Below are 15747 nucleotides of genomic sequence, written 5' to 3'. Positions count from 1 at the left end.
TTCAGTTAGGTAAAGAATCCTAAAAAATGACCCCACTAGATAAGAATCACAAGCTGAAGTGTTGTAAAATACATGAAGAAGGTTTTTTTATAGGCTTTATGGACAGATAGGTTGAGAGTGACTCTTAAAGGACCAGCACCACATCCTCTAGCTCCACTGTTTGAAGAATTCATCTTCCAGAATCTGGCAGTACGTTTTGGCAGTTCATTTTAGTCCATCCTGAAGTCCGTTTTGCAGAGATGGACTAAAAATGAACTCCCAAAACGTACTGCCAGATTCTGGAAGATGAATTCTTCAAACAGTGGTACTAGAGGATGTGGTGCTGGTCCTTTAAGAGTCACTCTCAACCTATCTGTCCATAAAGCCTATAAAAAAACCTTCTTCATGTATTTTACAACACTTCAGCTTGTGATTCTTATCTAGTGGGGTCATTTTTTAGGATTCTTTACCTAACTGAAGTCTCTGAGATCCTGACACCTTGCACTTCTGGAGACTCCAGGTAGGTTCAGCTCTGGAAAATGGTGGCGCTGGAGACTAAAGGGTTCCTGATGGTTTCACCCTTGATTCTTCACCTTAATTCTTCATTCTTTTGCAGTTAACAGGTGTCTTTTCTTCACCACCTGTTTTTGTCTGACCCTGCTGACCCAACGAGCATTTCACTGTCCAATGGTCACGCCTTAACTGCAATGTCTAGTATTGCATTAGTATTGCATCCTTCTCATGGGCATTTAATACTTTTTGACTTTTCAGTCTGAGTTAAATCTCTTTTTTGGCTCAATTTATCTGTAAAAGAAAACATGCCTAATAATTCTGCACACCTGAATATAAGGTGATTTTCATTTCCAGCCTTCATGAACAATTATATATCACTTATACATTATTAAATACTAAATTAATAGTAGTTATTAGGATTACTTTGGTTTGGAATTGGTCAAATGTGCCTGAAAAAAAAATATGATCAGAAAATCAACGTGCCTAATAATTCTGCACTCCCTGTATATATATTTAATAGGGGTGTAACGGTACACGTATTCGTATTGAACCGTTTCGGTCCAGGGCTTTCGGGTCGGTGCACGCGTGTACCGAACGGTTATGAATGTAATCTTTAACAGTTTACAGTCGGCTTGTTGTAAGCGCGGAACACACTTCAATCCGAGTTCCCACACGAACATATTAAGTATTCAGTTCATTTTATCACGGAATTCAAACAATAAATGCCGTTTTAACGCTCTTTAATGTGACGTGACTGATAGACGCGTATCAGTTCAACTTAAAGCGGCGGCGCGAGTCAATGCGATCATCTCTTCCTAAAGAATAAACATAAATTAATACATCTTAAGGTATGTTGAGGATACATTAACACTTACTGAAATGTATCATATGTCGTGTAATCACTCCATCTGTGTTTCAACCGCGGAAAGACAATAAAACGGCTTGTAAACAATGTCATGCAGAATCACGTTTACTCAGAAGCCATTCAGTGTCCACAGCTGTAGCTCACTAGAGAAATCAACTCTTTCACTGAATACATGCACTTTATTAGCCGTTATATTAATTATATTAGCCGTTATATATTCATTATATTAGCCGTTATATACTCATTATATTAGCCATTATATTAGCCGTTATATACTCATTATATTAGCCATTATATTAGCCGTTATATACTCATTATATTAGCCATTATATTAGCCGTTATATACTCATTATATTAGCCGTTATATACTCATTATATTAGTAGCCGTTATATACTCATTATATTAGCCGTTATATACTCATTATATTAGTAGCCGTTATATACTCATTATATTAGCCGTTATATTCTCATTATATTAGCCGTTATATACTCATTATATTAGCCATTATATTAGCCGTTATATTCTCATTATATTAGCCGTTATATACTCATTATATTAGCCGTTATATACTCATTATATTAGTAGCCGTTATATACTCATTATATTAGCCGTTATATACTCATTATATTAGTAGCCGTTATATACTCATTATATTAGCCGTTATATACTCATTATATTAGTAGCCGTTATATACTCATTATATTAGCCGTTATATTCTCATTATATTAGCCGTTATATACTCATTATATTAGCCATTATATTAGCCGTTATATTCTCATTATATTAGCCGTTATATACTCATTATATTAGCCGTTATATTCATTATATTAGCCGTTATATATTCATTATATTAGCCGTTATATATTCTTTATATTAGCCGTTATATATTCATTATATTAGCCGTTATATATTCATTATATTAGCCGTTATATATTCATTATATACTACTTGGCCTGTTAGTTATGTCTTGTTTATTTAATGTATGTTTAAATAAACCTGTCATGAAAATTACAGCCACTAAATGATTATATTTCAACAACGAATAAAAATAATTAGATTTAGCAGTTAATGCAAAAACTGCCTTATGTGAAGCTTATGAGTGTTGATTATTATATCTAAAAATAAATAGCAACTGAATTTAGGCTAATAGTTTGGGCTCTGCTGTTAATCTTTAATAGCTATATGTAAGGAAGGGCTATATAGTGTACAGCATTATCTTTAAGAAACTTTTAGTTATAATTTAATTCATTTAAGGACAGACACAATTTTTCTTCATTAAACCACTGTTGAATAAAAATGAATAAAAAGCAATTTTGTAAAACTGCTGTACCGAATCCATACCGAACCGGGACTTCAGAACCGAGGAACCGTCAGTTTAGTGTACCATTACACCCCTAAAAAATATATATATATATATATATGTGTGTGTATGTATGCATGTGTGTGTGTATATGTATATATGTATATGTGTGTGTGTGTGTGTATATGTATGTATATGTATCTCAATCAAATCAAAGGTCCAGAACATACAGGTTAATTCAGTTATATGGTGATTTGAAAATAATGCAATTAATTGAATCCTGTTAATATAGTTCTTTACTCTAAATATGTTTTGGCTCCTAAATATCAAAATACATACAGCCCAGAAGTCACTATGTCAGCGAGCAGCTGAGTGAAGCTGGCCCCTCTTTAAACGAAAATTTATATTTAAAAAAAGTAATGTGTCAAAAATATGTAATTTGTGCTACGCTTGTTCTGTTTTCTTTTTTGAGATATTGATGATTTTTGCATGCAGTGCGTGTTGCGTGCGCCACAGACACGTGCAGGCCTCAGAGGAGGAAAAGCACGCACGCTCCAGGCTCTACAGTTTATCATCTTTTAAAAGCCGAACCAGCACAAATGGAAATCTTTACATCACAAAACAGCACTAAACCTAGACTAAACTAGGTCTAAACCAGGACTAAACCTGTACTAAACAGGGCCCACTCACTGTTTAATTAAACTGTACAAAGCAACCTTAAAATCATATTATGCGCAAAGAAGAAGAAAAAAAACACTCACCCGAGCATTTTCAAACTCCTCTTCACACTTTCGGTGGTGATTCCTTAAAGTTGCAAGCCTTTTTTTTAATCTGTCCATGTTAAATTGTGGATGTCGCAGGAGGCGCAGGCGATGCAGGTGAATCCTGAATTGGTTAACAAGCCATGAGGGAGCGAGCGAGAGCGAGAGCGCACAGGGGGGAGGGGGAGAGCGCGCACAGGAGCAGCTCATCATGTCTTACAGCATCAGAATTCAACATCTAACTCTCATTTATTTATTGAGGAAGTTTAAACACAAATCAAAAGATATTACTAGAAAATAACTAAACATATAGAAACTAGAAAATAACTAAAACATTTTTTTCTTAAACATGCTTTTTTAGATCTTATTTATGAAATATTGGTTATGTATTGTTGAAATGTTATGTCTGTCCCCTAATCTGGTCATGAAAGATGATATTAGAGAAAGTTTGAGAATCTACCCCTCCACTGGAGAGTTTGTCCAGGCAGACAATTCAAAATAACTCATCTGGTGTTTTCTGTTCACCTGGCTTCTCGGACTCTGATTGGATAATTGGATAACAAGCCGGGAGGGGGAAGGGGAGGGAGAGGGAGAGGGAGAAGGAGAGGGGGAGGGGGAGATAGGCACAGGAGCAGATCTGGCTCTGAGAGTTCAAACTAAAACCGCATGTCTTTTTACATTTCACCTAATACAGCTTCAGAATTACACATTTAACTTTCTGATTTATTTTAACACACACACACACACATATATACATATATATATATATATATATATATATATATATATATATATATATATATATATATATATATACATATATACATATATACATATATATATATATATATATATATATATATATATATATATATATATATATATATATATATATATATATATATATGATGAACCAGAAAATTAACTTAAATTAACTAAAAAATGTTTTCTTAAACATGCTTTTTTTAAAAATCGTATTTATGAAATATTGATAGTGTATTATTGATATTTTATGTCCCCTAATCTGGTCAGAAGAACTGATATTGAAGAAAGCTGGCCCTCCCCCACACTCAGGCCTGAGTTTACACATTCTCTCAGCAGCTCATATCATATCTCACTGCTGCCGGTGTGACTGAAACACTTCTGACTGCGCTCTCGTTCCAACGTTATACCAACTCGTGACAACATATTGCCTACTCGTTCTAACGTAGATGACAACTCGTTCTGATGTGTTGCCAAAGTCGTTTTCACGTGTTGCCAAAGTCATTGGAATGAATGATGAGAAATGTTCAAAAATAAATAACTAACAACAATATCAATTAAAAAATACGTTTTACTTGCTTTACTTTCATGTGGGTGAGCCTTTTCCTAGCATGTTGTCATACGCAACATGTATTGTTGGGCACAATTGCGCATGCCCATAACCTGTGGCATTATAGGGGGAATAGGTAATGTTTTTAGCATTTAGCCTACAGTCTAAGAAATCGTTAAAACAACTTTGCAAGATGTAAAAATGACATTGGCAACACGTTAAAACGAGTTGTTATTATGTTCGAACGAGAAAGTGCAGTCAAAAATGTTTGAGTCACACTGGCAGCTCAGAGTTTCCGTAATATCACACTATGTTCAGAGTAGAAACATACAGCTGCCAGGTCTTATACTGGAGATGAATTTGTGTTGACTACACCTAAATCACATATTTAAAGCACAAGTGTCATCGAAGTATAACCTGTTCATGGTCCTGTTTTTTTTTATTATTTAACCTAAAACAGCATCAGATTTTCACAGAGGTATACAAACACCTAATTAAACAATTCAGATTCAGATTTTTTTTTTTTTAAACATTTTGATTTGATACCACTACTACTATTACTACTACTGTTACTACTAATACTATGACTATTACTTCTAGGACTTCACAGGAAAAAAAAATTATTAAGTATCTTTTTGAAAATATATTTATTTTTTCTTAAACATGCTTGTTCAAATCATATATATGAAACACATTATTGATATTTTATGTCTGTCCCCTAATTTGGTATGAAAAAGCTGATATTGAAGTGTGAGAATCTGCCCCTCCCCCACACAGGCCTCAGCCACCCCTCCTCCACCATTGCCAGAGTTCAACCCTTTCCTACCTCTGGAGCACTTCAGCTCCCAAATTTGATTTGAACTATTCAGTCAATTATTGTTTTTTTAACTAATGTTATTCAGTTAAATTCACAAAATAAAAATTGTAATGAAATGTTTTTGTTTATATTGATATATCTGTATTTCAAAAAGTATAAAATGTAAGACAATTCAAAATAACTTTTATCCTTTGAAACTTTCTCATTTGTAATTTTGACCAATAGGGTTTTTCACGTGGCTTTCTGTTATGTGTTGCATTCTTCTGGGAAGTCCCCAGTTTTAGGGATGATTGAGATAGAAGGAGGAACACTCTGTGGCCATGTCGAAAATGTTCTCATCAAAACCCTCAGTGAGTTCCCTGATGACAGACACATAGGGCCCGATCTTGTGTCTTGGCTTCTAGCGAACTGAGATTTTCAGAGTGGCGGAGCTATTGCGAGAGGGCGTCGCAAGAGGAGGTGACTGCTCTGATGGGAGCACCGCTGACGTTAATCTCCCCGTTTACATCACGCTGTCATGGCCGGTTACAATGAAAAGGTGCAAGGACTCAAATGCAGTGAATGATGTTTATTTATAAACAAAAACAGAAACACAAAACCCACGAGGGGGAGAGTCAAATGTCATACAAAAACAACCCAGGAACATGAACCAGAAGTCAGGAACAGGAAACAGACGACGTGACATAGACAACGTACCGACAAGGACTGTGAACACGGGAACTATTTAAAGTGGAAGAAGTCAGGAGGGAACAGGTGGGAGAAATCAAACACTAATCAGATAACAAGGGGGAGGGATCAAACAAAAAACGTTATTATCCCCATCGTGAGCTAAACAATGTTCATGTCTCGAGAGAGAAAGAGCTACAGCTGTCCGCTGTGGCGTGGATCGGCACTCGCTTGGTTGTAAATGCGAACAAAACAAACGCACATGTTCACCCCCCACTCCTCCACAACCCCTCTCCCTCGACCTGTCCCGGCTGCGGCGTCTGGTTGGAGGAAATAAGCTCTTGTACATACACCGCCATTGGCCATGAGTGTTTCTCCACCCCACGCACTTCCCACTTAAATGCGCTAAGTCTGGAGTGACAAGATGAAGTGCGCTCCAATAAGTGCAAAATGTTACGCTATAGTCTGCGTTTTGAAACACAAGATCGGGCCCATAGTGTCTTGGTCTGGAGATATTGCAGGTGTGTGCATATTTGCCTAGAGGATCTCAAAAGAGTCCTGACTTTGAGGCAGTCCAGCCCTAATTTAAAAGTGTAGTGGGAAAGGAGGAGGATCATCCTGCAATTGCAAATCACACCCAGTGTGAAGTGGGAGAAGAGCTCTGGGGAGCCTCTTACAAAGTTGCTTTTTTTTTTTTTTTGCAATTTTTGCTATGGCTGGATATCTGTAAAAAAAGAAAAGTGATCACAAACAGAGAATTTGGGCTTGTTTGAATGGAGTTTCCTTAGTTTGCCATGAGATGAGAAGTGGACCCAAACGAGGCCTGAGAGGGAATCAGCCAGTTACCTCTAAAGCACATCCAAACAACTGGAATCTCCTGTGAGTCAGAGTATCTGTGGTTTCCATAATTAAGGCTTATTTTAATGTTCAGTTGGCACATTTATCACATCATTTTTATCAGTAGCATCAGTTTTCTGCCTTTTCAGATGCATTGTCAGTCCCTCTGACTATTATATTAGTTTTATTACTATATATATTTTATTAGTTATATTACTATATACATATATTGGTTTAATTTCTGGCTACACCACTGTATGAGAGATGTGCAATGTTTGTCAGGGCAATTGACGCAAGCTCTCCCCTCATTTTGGTGCTGCTTGGTGTGGAGCATTTTGTCCTGGTGGTGTTCCAGGGCACATGGGTCACCCCTTGGCCTGGTTTGTCTGTTGCCAATAGTCACGGCTCAGACCATAGATCTGAATACAGTAATAGAGATCAGAGATTCAGCCCCATTCATTGTAATGATCCTGTGTGGCCTGTGAAGTTACCCATTGGCCAGACCTACTTGTTTTAGCTCTCTTTGAACAGCAATATGGTTCTAATATTCAAAGCAAGAAAAATACTGTGGTTTTGCGCTAATGGGCGTGTGTGCATAAGGTTGTGTTGATTGGTAATGCTTGACTGATAAATCGTGCTTCCAGAGAGTCTGTTGCTTTAAAGGTCCCATGGCATGAAATTTTCATTTTATGAGGTTTTTCAACATTAATATGAGTTCCCCTAGCCTGAATATTGTCCCCAAGTGGATAGAAATGTTGATCGGTGTAAAACCGAGTTGTGGCTGTCTCTCTCTGCCTTTGAGAAAATGACAGGCCAGACGAGCCAATCCTGAAGTCTCCTGGTTTGACGTCCAAGCAGGAACGGTTTCCTCCCTTTCCTCCGCCCAGAGAATCTGGCACGCCCATGCAAACGCTCGAGAGATCATTCATCATTGCTTGTGAACGAGTGAACGCTGGCAGTTTCTCAGTGTTTGGATGTACAAATGAAAACAGAAGTCTTTTTTCAGTTCCTTCTGATCTGTGATCAGTAATTTCTGATGTGTAGCTAATTATTTATTATTCTTGCACACAATGCGGCTTCTCTCTCTCCAGACAGAACGGTGTTTTCTATCTTGTGAGTCAGTGTTTTGTACGTCCTCGTCGCGTCTATCGGTTCTAAAATGTGCATACAGTCATGAGTTTCTGCTCAACATCGGCCTCACACACGCCGAAGCTCGGGCTGCACTGGCCGTTGGCCTTCAACATCCCCGACCCCCAGTACTGCATCTGGCCCACAGCGGAGGCACCAAACGCGGCGTGAGATTAAGCAGAAGGGGGGTAACCGTGAGCATATCCGGGCTAGCCAGCCTAGCCCCACAATAAACTGGATTACATTCGATTACTGCTGTTGTGTCTTTGTTTGCGCTGTGTACTCAACGCGCGTCACTGACGCTTTTATTTTATTTTAAAAATAATGCTATTATCAACACTTACTTTAACTCGTTCATCTCGACAGCTGTAATGGTACTTTGCATGTGTTACAAAGTTGGTAGAATAATGATGAAGACGGACTCGGCGTGACTGGGACTCGTGTTTATTCAGAACTCTCAGATACAAACACAATAAACTCGCGCTGACTGACAGCGCTCTCATAACTCAGTAGTTACTATAAATAACTTTGTTAGCAATCGCTGATCTCTGTCTCTGGTACGTTAGTGATGTCTGGTTCGCGAACGATCTTTCTTTTGAACCGGTTCTTTTTAGTGAACCGAATCAGTTCACCAAATCGGACTGAATCGTTCTAAACGGTTCGCGTCTCCAGTCAGCGCTGATCCATAATTTACTAAAGTTACTAACTTTCTGACATGAGTGACAGTCCCTCCGACTAGAAATAGACTAATAACCTGAAGTATATGCTGTAACTACAACAGCTCAGACATGCTGAGAACTGATGTGAAGTGAACTCAGGTCCATCCGTCTCTCTGGCAGCAGCTCGTGCCTCGTAGACCTCGTTAAACCACGCCCCCTCCGCTCATTTAAAATGCAAAGATGTCAGCCAATCACAACAGTGGGCGTTTTTACTGAAGTCTCACAGTAGACACGCCTCTTGAAGCAGGGCATTCAGCCACAGGGCAAACAGCAGTATTGAAAAAATGCCTTTTATTTCTAAATTATGACATTTTATGATGTAAAAGTCATACTAACAATATAAGTACACCTCAGGAAACATTATAAAATAATAGAAAAATGCCATGCCATGGGACCTTTAATAGTTTATGCTTCTTTACTACTTACTTACAATTTGTCTGTGCCATTAATTATTGTAGTTCCTGCAAGTTCCATTCAACTGCATTAACATCTCAGTCCGTCAATTACCACCGCTCGTTGAGTCTTATTCAAATGAATAAAAACTTCTGCTTGTCAAATAGGCACCTTCTCTGTCAGATAGTGCCGGAGTTCCTATTGTAATCCTATCCAACCTAGCAACTTTATACTTTATAAAGTCTATACTTTTGAATTATCGGTACCTACTTAACGTGAGTCAGGGGTTACAATGCATTTTTACTCATGACTGTCCACTTTTGGTCTTCAGAAGAAGAAAAAAAACCTCAATAGCAATGGCTGTTTGTGCTGTTAAACTGCGAAGCTAACTCTGTTTAAAGAAACTCTGTAAACATATATCTCACTTAGCTTACCACATGGAAATTCATATTTTAATCATAATCTTTTTAACTTTAAAGTAACCAGTAACACTGCAAGGCTTTTATATAACCATGGAAGGCAGGAAAAATGTATAAAAAGCATTAATAAAAATGATATGTAATATACATACAGATGTTATGTTTAAAATGGCATCTGGCAACAGTACTATGATTTATAACCTAGCTATGACCATGCATTTGTGCCACTCAACTTTACCATACCATATGAAATGCATGATCTCACCATTCCAGATTATATTTACTTTACATTATTAGCCTTGGCATGCAACAGGTCATCGTGCATAATAACATTTGACATTTCTGTATATATGACCTTGCTTTCTTCCATAGGTTGTAATTACTTCATGTTTACATTTCAGAAAATATATTGAAAAATAGATTTATATTGAAATATAGAGAAATTATTTTATATATAATTAAAAATTATTAATATAGAAATTATACAGAAAATATATTGTTATTGGTTACTTTAAAGTTGAAAAGATTATGATCTTGATAAAATATGAATTTCCAAGTGGTAAGCTAAGTGAGATATTTCATGTACATATGTTTGTTCATTTTCTGTTTGTCTATTTATTTAAAAAAAAAAAAAAAGTGTTCTGTCCTGTGTGTTCTGTGTTAGATTAACTGAGACTTGTTACAGCTCTTGCATACTGTAGCCTTTGCCTGTTTTAGTTTCTATTGCTCTCATTTGCAAGTTGCTTTGGATAAAAGCGTCTGCTAAATGACTAAATGTAAATGTAAATATTGAACCCAGAAATCTGTTAGGTTCTCAGAAATCATTTAAAATGGTTTAATCCTTAAAAATACCACAAGGTTAGGCATATAAATCCAAAAGATTGTAGATAACTTGGGTGCAGTACCGATGTTGGGCCATAGGTGGAGGAAGAGTGCAAGGGTGCAGTACCGATGTTGGGCCATAGGTGGAGGAAGAGTGCAAAAGTGTGTGAAAGTCCGAGTTAAATTCTCAACATTGACCCAAACTGAGGACTTTCTTTGAGAACCTTTTAGAAGGCATTTAGAGGTGATCTAACAGGGGACAAAGTGAGGACCGGCCAAAATGTCCTCACTTCCCAAAAATGTCCTCACTCTGTTGGTTAAAAACTCACACTGGTCCTCACAATGTCGTAAGTACAAGAACACACACACACACACACACACACACACACACACACACACACACACACACACACACACACACACACACACACACACACACACACACACACACTCCCTCTCTCTCTCTCTCTCTCTCTCTCTCTCTCTCACACACACACACACACTCCCTTTCTCTCTCTCTCTCTCTCTCTCTCTCACACACACACACACACACACACACTCCCTCTCTCTCTCTCTCTCTCTCTCACACACACACACACACACACACACACACAGAGTCCATTGAAATGCTAATGAGTTGGGCCACTGCTACTCAGAAGCACTTAGTAAATGTATAATATTTATAAAATGTAAAAAAAATATATATAATAGAAAGAATGAAATCAAACAATTGTTTAAGGGAAATTGTATTTTATTAACAAAATTATTAAAAGGTTACATTACAACAAAACCAAGTAAAGAAAACTGCTCGGGTTATGTATATAACCCTTGTTCCCTGAGAAGGGGAACGAGCACTGCATCGGGACGACGCTTTGGGGATGCTCCCTTAGCATCAGCGAATCTGAAACCAGAATGCCAACTAGGCCAATCCGATTGGCGTGCGTGATGACGTCATCGTGACGGCATACCCGGAAGTATAAAAGGGTTGCTGGAGCGTAATGGCGGTAGTAATTGCTCTGAAGCATGCGCTCCAGGCGCGCCAAGGTGTGGCGTCGGGATGCAGTGCTCGTTCCCCTTCTCAGGGAACAAGGGTTATATACATAACCCGAGCAGTTCCCTTTCGAGGGAACTCGCACTGCATCGGGACGACGCTTTGGGGAACGAGTACCCACTAGGCCACACCGAAGGGTAGCGCCTGCCCTAGTGTGAAGCCGGAAACCGGGCACAGCTAGGACTGGAGCACCCTAGCACCAGGCGTCGTAGGGAGATCCAGGCTATAAAACCTGATAAAAGTGTGTGGGGTAGCCCACCCGGCCGCCTCGCAGATATCCTGCAAGGGGACCCCAGAAAGAAGGGCCACCGAAGAGGCCATGCCTCTGGTGGAATGAGCCCTCACAGCCACAGGTGAAGGCAAACTGCGCACCTGATAGGCCATGGTAATCGCCTGGACAATCCAATTACTGATTGTCTGAGTAGACGCAGGCAATCCCTTCTTAGTTGAGCCAAAACACACCAACAGTTGTTGTGATCTCCTCCACTGTGCAGACTTCGCCAAATAAACTCTGAGCGCCCTAACCGGGCAGAGTAGGTGAAGTCTCCCCTCTTCCGCCGTCACATGAGGCGGAGGATGAAATGCCTGCAGGACCAATGACTTGACCACCCTTGATGGCACCTTAGGCACGTAGCCCGGCCTAGGGTGTAAGATGGCCTTTACTCCTCCCGGGGCAAACTCCAGGCAGGTCGGCGTTACCGCCAAGGCCTGGAGATCTCCCACTCTCCTGAGAGAGGTAATGGCAAGGAGAAAAGCCACCTTAAGAGTCAGATCCTTTGGTCCAGCCGACTCCAATGGTTCGAAGGGGGCCTCAGCCATCCTTCGAGAACCACTGCCAGGTCCCAGGTTGGAACTCTGGTCCGAGCCGCAGGCCTCATCCTCCGAGCCCCACGGAGGAATTGTACAACCAGCTGGTGCCTACCCAGAGGCCCATCACCCAGAGGAGTGTGGAAAGCCGCAATGGCAGCCACGTACACCTTGAGTGTGGACGGGGTAAGCCCTGCAGAAAAACGATCTTGGAGGAACTCCAGCACTGAAGCCACTGGGCAGTTAACTGGGTCCACCTCACGTTCTCTGCACCAAGTGGAAAATACATTCCACTTGAGGCTGTACAGTCTCCTCGTAGACGGAGCCCTGGAGCTGAGTAAGGTCTCTATCACCTCCGCCGATAGGCCAGCCTCTATGTACCTGGTCCCCTCAGGGGCCAGACCCATAGGTTCCAAACCCCGGGCGGGGGTAAAATATCGTACCCGCCGCCTGAGATAGGAGATCCCTCCTCAGAGGAATCTCCCACGGCTGACCTGCTAGCAGAGCTATGATATCCGAGAACCAAACTCGAGTCGGCCAACGGGGTGCTACCAGAAGTAGACTGACCCCCTGTCGACGGACCCTTTCCAGGACTCCCGGGAGCAGAGCAATCGGGGGAAATGCGTACAGACGCAGCCTCGGCCACGTCTGCACCATGGCATCCAGCCCCAGCGGAGCTGGATGCGTGAGGGAAAACCACAGTGGACAGTGGGACGTCTCTCGAGACGCAAACAGATCCACTTCCACTGGGCCGAACCTCTTGCATATGGCCTCCACCACCTCTGGGTGGAGTCGCCACTCCCCGGGCCTCAGCCCCTGCCTCAGCAGGATGTCTGCTCCCTGATTTTGGACCCCCGGGACATACATTGCCCTGATGGACAACAGTTTCCCTTGGGACCACAGGAGGATGTGATGCGCCAGTCTGCAAAGAGGGCGCAACCTCAAACCCCCCTGCCGTGCCCCAACCAGTGAGGGAGGCGTCTGTTGAAACGGATTTCCGGCAACAGGACGCTCCCAACACTGGCCCTTGGGACAGAAACCAAGGTTTCTTCCATATGACTAGGGAACGAAGGCCACTGCGCGTTACCCTGATCATACAGAATGGATTTCCCCTCAAGGAAAGCCACCTGGTTTACTTCCATATCAGGACATGGTGGCCGCGGAGGTCCGGGAAAAAGCTCCTCAGAGCTTTGTAGACCGCCAGCATTTCCAGGCAGTAGATGTGCCAGGAGAAATGCCTGGTCTCCCACAGACCTCTCGCAAAGCGGCCGCCATGACCACGTCCCAGCCAGTGAGGGAGGCGTCTGTTGAAACGGATTCCCGGCAACAGAACGCTCCCAACACTGGCCCTTGGGACAGAAACCAAGGTTTCTTCCATATGACTAGGGAACGAAGGCCACTGCGCGTTACCCTGATCATACAGAATGGATTTCCCCTCAAGGAAAGCCACCTGGTTTACTTCCCATAACCACGTCCCAGCCAGTGAGGGAGGCGCCTGTTGAAACGGATTACCGGCAACAGAACGCTCCCAACACTGGCCCCTGGGACAGAAACCAAGGTTTCTTCCATATGACTAGGGAACGAAGGCATCTGCGCGTTACCCTGATCATACAGAATGGTTTCCCCCCCGAGGAAAACCCCTTGATTCCCAGCTACCACTGTAAGGGTCTCATGCAGCAGGCCAAGAGATATTCTGTTGGACGCAGCCGCAATGAGTCCCAGCAGACCTTAAACTGCTTCACAGTGATGCTGTGGCCTAACTTCATTTTAGAGACCACCGCCCGTATGGACTCGATACGCTCGGGAGACAATTGTGCCCACAACGTAGAGAATCCCATACGACTCCCAGGAACACAGTTCTCTGAGAAGGCGTCAACACGCTACTGCGTGTAGAGTCTCAAAGGGCTAGGCCACCTGGAAGAACCCGATATTGGTACGCTTTGCCCCAAAAAGCGAACCTCAGGAACTTCCTGTGACACAGAAGGATGGATACAGGGAAGTATGCGTCCTCTTCAGACCCATCGTGACAGACCAGTCCTCAGACTGGATCTGAATCACAATGGAGGAATTGCTAAGCATCTTGAATCTGAATCTCCTCAGAGAACGATTCAAGTACCTTAGGTCCAAAGTTGGATGCAACTGGCCATCCCTCTTAGGAACTGTGAAGTACCGGCTGTAGAACCCGGACTCCCTGTCTGGCGGAGGAGCACATTCTGTGGCCTCCCTACCAACAGGGAGTGAACTTCCTGTTCCATTACCCGAACCTGCCCGGGGACCACTGCCGTCCAGACCACCCCACTGAACTTCAGGGGAAGGTAACCGGACTGCAGTCTGTATGCCCCTTTCTACAGTCGCAGGCCCCAAGCTGATATATTCGGAGGCATAACCATGCGCCGAGATAATCTGCTAAGGGAACCAGCCTCTCGAGGCCGGTCTCGGGTGTCAACCGAGCCTCCTCCCCGACCCCCTGAAGCGGCTAACCGGCAGGGCGAAATCGAGGAAGATTTTCGGTGTGCGTACGCGTTTGCTGGACCACCGCAAGTCTTGCTAGAGGCGGCTGGTGCAGCACGCGTGCACGGGGAAACGATGTGGCCCGAAGCGTACTAGACGGCGGGAACACAGCATCGATTCCCGAAAACTCCACAGGGGAGGCGACCTCGATCGCTCCTACCCGGGAGAGGGGGCTGGCCAGCAGGGGGCCTCATCTAAGGGAGCAGCTCAACAGGGCCACAACCCTAGAGCGGACACTGCGATTAGCAATTGCCTGAAACTGATGTGTCCCGCAGGCCACAAGGCGGCGAGAACGACATCAACTTCAGGAGGGCTCCATCTTAGATGAATATCCAGTTCACAAGTTAAACACGCTTGGGTGACAGAATTAAAGTATCCAACTTATCAAAGTCGGATAACATGACACTCAATTCCTCGGAATTAAATGCCATCATAATCACCAAACCCGTGCAACCTGATCTGAATAATAGGCTGAATAAAAAATATATCTAACTCCTCAAAGTCAGATAATATTTTAATTTAATTCCTCAGAATTAAATGCAGCCACAATAAGGTGAAACATAGTCTGAATGATAGGCTGAATATCTAACTCCTCAAAGTTAGATTATATTTAATTTTAATTCCTTAGAATTAAATGTAGCCGTAATTAATCAGATGACACTGTTTTATTTGTATTTATACGGACTCATAGACCCCGCGTTGCCTCAGCAACGTGGTTCAAGCCGTCATAATACAATTGGCTTTCATCCCTCGAGAAAAAAGCCAAACAGTGTCACACAATACAGTGAAACATGGTCTGAAATGACTGAATATCTAACTCCTCAGAGTCAGATAATATCTCATTTA

At 42.0% G+C, this 15747-nt stretch overlaps 1 protein-coding gene across 1 annotated transcript in view; it reads right to left on the bottom strand.

Annotated features, from left to right (window-relative positions):
- The window catches only part of LOC307127066 (uncharacterized protein), a 290663-nt gene that overhangs the window by 225149 nt on the left and 49767 nt on the right, over positions 1-15747 (bottom strand). The gene's annotated exons all lie outside the window — the stretch shown is intronic.

This window comes from Gobio gobio (assembly GCF_949357685.1).
Source record: "Gobio gobio genome assembly, chromosome: 5".
Classification (NCBI taxonomy): domain Eukaryota; kingdom Metazoa; phylum Chordata; class Actinopteri; order Cypriniformes; family Gobionidae; genus Gobio; species Gobio gobio.
This window is presented reverse-complemented; position numbering and strand designations above follow the sequence as displayed.